This window comes from Aegilops tauschii, chromosome 6 (assembly GCF_002575655.3).
Source record: "Aegilops tauschii subsp. strangulata cultivar AL8/78 chromosome 6, Aet v6.0, whole genome shotgun sequence".
Classification (NCBI taxonomy): domain Eukaryota; kingdom Viridiplantae; phylum Streptophyta; class Magnoliopsida; order Poales; family Poaceae; genus Aegilops; species Aegilops tauschii.
The window spans coordinates 266,260,208-266,263,916 of NC_053040.3; the positions used below are offsets into that span (position 1 = coordinate 266,260,208).

A 3,709-nucleotide genomic window follows, 5' to 3' on the forward strand; every position below is an offset into this window, starting at 1 on the left:
CCCGATCCCCACGCTGCTCAGCTCTCCTCGATCCCCATCTCCCTCCCGATAGCGCCGCCACCAACGCACGCAAGAGAGCTGGCCCTCGATCCCGCAGCCCTCCAGGCTCCTCCCGCGCGCCGCACCTCCCGATTCGTGGCCTCCTTCCGTCGTCGCCGCCGCAACCAGCAGCCACTCTTGCGCTGCTCCGACGCCCTGCCACCTCCGGCTCCCTTCCTCCCCTTCGTTTGTGCCTCGTTTCTCTCCAGTGCCCCAAGGCGTCCTCAACCATGGCCGCTCGACCCTACCGTCCGTCGGCCAGCCTCCACGGCGCTGCGGCCTCTGCTTCCCTCTGTCGCGCTGCGGCCTCAAGCTCCAGCTCCGGCCTTGCCTTCCTTTCGCGCGCAGCCACCCAAGACGCTCCTCTGCTCTCGTCGTTCCCTGCCTCCACTACCTGCATGCCTCCACCTCGCCGCTCCCCTCGGCCTCCCGCAGGTGCCTATTGCCGGCCATCCCCTTGGCTCGAGAAGCCCGAGCCTCCATCTGCTCCTCTCGCCTCGAGCCGCCCTGCCCCGGCCTCCACCAGCACCCATGGTCGCCTGTTGCTCCTCGTGGATGCCTCGAGGGCGTGCTCAAACTCCACCGCAGGGCCACATGCTTGCCCTGCTTGTTCTCCTTCCACGTGCACCTCCGGCTGCTTCCCGCTGCACCAGCGGCCTGTTGACTCCCTCACGGTTCGCCAAGACCACCTAAGTTCGACTACACGAAACTTCAAGTCCGAAGACTGCCGTGGCCGTGTATCTCGCCTACTACCACTTCGGTTCGTCTACACGGCCTCTTCGTTGAACGACCCAGACGTATCCGCACATGAGCACTTTGGATTTGCAAGACCCGTACATGGATCGTCAAACAACGCTCCGGCCGTTCGGCAGGTTCGACTACTGCACAGATACGCCAAGTACCTCGACCCGTGTACAACTATCATCGCCCCGAAGACGCTGGATTCGTTAAGTACCTCTCCGAAACGAACGTGTACCGCTACTTTCACTACCTTTGTGTGAACTTTTATTTCCCTCAACGAACTCGTTCTGCCCCAAAAAACGCACGGTTCGAAGGTATAACCCTGAGACGATGGTTGTAAATGAATGCATGTGTGTTGTATGAGATGCTCGTGTTTGCACCTTTTCGAGTTGTCATTTCACGTTCCTCCTCGTTTGCTATGCCGTCGACCCGTGGGAACCCGGTAACCGGGATCACCCCACCATCTTTTGCATGTTTAGTACATCCACACTTTCTTTTGCACCGACATCTTGACGAGTTGTCGGATCATCGGAATATTGTCGTGGCACAATTTCTGTTGTAGTTGCCGTGGCACCCCTTTCGTTCCGTCATGGTGACCAAATGCTTCGTAACATGCTCATATCAACATTTTCATAAAATTGCATAAAACTTGTATATGTCATCCGCATCATGATAACAAAATTTAAAATGTTTAAAATTCTTGTTTACTTTATAATTGCTAATGGACATATGGGGATTTTTCAAAAAAAAAAGTGTTTCCGGCCTCATTTAAACTTGCCTAAATAGTTAGTTTTCTTATACCTCTTGCCAGGTTAACCAACATTTAATATTATTGAGTAGCATAAACGAGAGCGAACTAAACACTTAAATGTGGTGTTTCGTTGCATATTGAGCTCCACTTAATTTGTAGTATCCTTTGTTGCACTTTGACATGGCATGCCTTACTAAACCGGACATGCATCATATTTGATTATGCATCATGCCATGTTTATGCTTGTTGGTTTACCGTGTTGTTTGCTTCTTTCCAGTTGTGCTACTTCTCGATAGTTCCGATTTCACTGTGATTGTGAGGATCCTTTCGAGTACGTTGCTTCGTCTACTTCATGGACTCGGTCTTCTTCCTAGCGGGATTTCAGGCAAGATGACTGTCACCTTGGATCTCACTACTATCTTTATTATGCTAGTTGTCTCGATGCTATCGCTATGTCACGCTACCCACCACTTGTTTATCAAGCCTCCCAATATGCCATGAAATAGTCTGTAACCTTTTCCACGATCCTAGCAAACCGTTGTTTGGCTATGTTATCGCTTTGCTCAGCCCCTCTTATAGCGTTGCTAATTGCAGGTTCAGTGCAGGTTGTTCCATGTTGGGACATGGATATTAGGGATATCACAATATCCCTTATTTAATTAATGCATCTATATACTTGGTAAAAGGTGGAAGGCTTGGCCTTTTGCTCGGTGTTTTGTTCCACTCTTGCCGCCTTAGTTTCCGTCATAACGGTGTTATGTTCCTTGATTTTTGCGTCCCTAACACAGTCATGGTTTATGGGCCCCCCTCGACAGTTCGCTTTGAATAAAACTCTTCCAGAAAGGCCCAACTTTGGTTTTACCATTTGCCTAATAACAACTAAAACTTGCATAGGGACCGGCTAGCACCCGAGGATAATTAATCAACAACCCGGGCCAGTGCTCCTCATGAGTGTTGGTCCAAACTAGAGCACTTGCGGGGCCGCCCTGGGGCAACCTGGGTTATTTTGGCACCTATACGCATAGCTCATCCGTCGTGGCCTGAGACGAGAAACTCGCGACTACTATCAGGGTGTCGGCACGTCGGAAGGTCTTGCTGGCTTTGTTTTACCATTGTCGAAATGTCTTGTGCACCGGGATCCCGAGTTTGATCGCGTGTTCCATGATGGAGGATTGTCTTCGCGGATCGTGAGCTTGTCATGGGCTATGTTTGGACACCCCTGCAGGGTTTAAACTTTTGAGAGTCGTGCCTGCGGTTATGTGGCAGATGAGAATTTTTAATATCCGATTGTAGAGAGCTTGACACTAGATCCGGATTAAAATACACCAACCGTGTGTGTAACCGTGACTGTCTCTTTTCGAGTGAGTCGACAAGAGAACATGGTTGGGTTATGTTTGAACGTAAGTAGCTCAGGATCACTTCTTGATCATTATTAGATTGCGATAGTTGCATAATTTCTCATCTTACTCTTGTACTCGTGAGTTAGCCACTATACAATGCTTAGGTGCTTGCTGCAACCTCACCACTCGTCCATTTCCATACCCATTAATCTTTGCTAGTCTTGATACTCTTGGTAATGGGATTGCTGAGTCCCCGTGGCTCACAGATTACTACAACAATAATTGCAGGTACAGGTAAAGCGATGCTTTGACGAGAGAGATGATGCTTGCTTGTTTGGAGTTCTTCTTCTGCTTCTTCGATCAAGGGATAGGTTCCGGGTCGGGTGCCTGGGATTAGCAGGGTGGATGTTCTTCTTCTTTTTCGTTTGATTTCATCTTTAGTCGGATCTGCTCTTCTGTATGATGATTGCTATGTATTGATGAACTGTTATATTCATATTGTAGCTTATGGCGAGTGTGAGTCTTTATCTTGTATTCTTATTTATTCAGTACATGGTATGTTGTAATGATATTCACCTTGCTATGCGCTCGAAATGCGATTGTGCCATGATCATGAATTCATCACGTGATTGGGATAAAATCGCATCTTGGGCGCTACAAGTTGGTATCAGAGCCTTACCGACCTTAGGAGCCCTCTTGATTGATTGAACCGCTGTCGTTGTTGAGTCTAGAAGAAAACTATTTTGAGTCTAGTTATATCGGAGAGTAAGAATTATTTTTACTCCTTATACCCTTCGTCGCTCTAGTGAGGACTCTTGACGTAGATGTTTTGACTTCA

At 48.7% G+C, this 3,709-nt stretch overlaps 1 long non-coding RNA gene across 1 annotated transcript; it reads left to right on the forward strand.

Moving 5' to 3' along the window:
- The first annotated feature begins 1,097 nt into the window (after nucleotides 1–1,097).
- LOC141025620 (uncharacterized) lies at nucleotides 1,098–3,440 on the forward strand. Its single transcript, XR_012187723.1, has 2 exons — nucleotides 1,098–1,916; nucleotides 3,160–3,440. It is a non-coding gene; the product is annotated as an uncharacterized lncRNA (long non-coding RNA).
- Nucleotides 3,441–3,709: the final 269 nt, after the last annotated feature.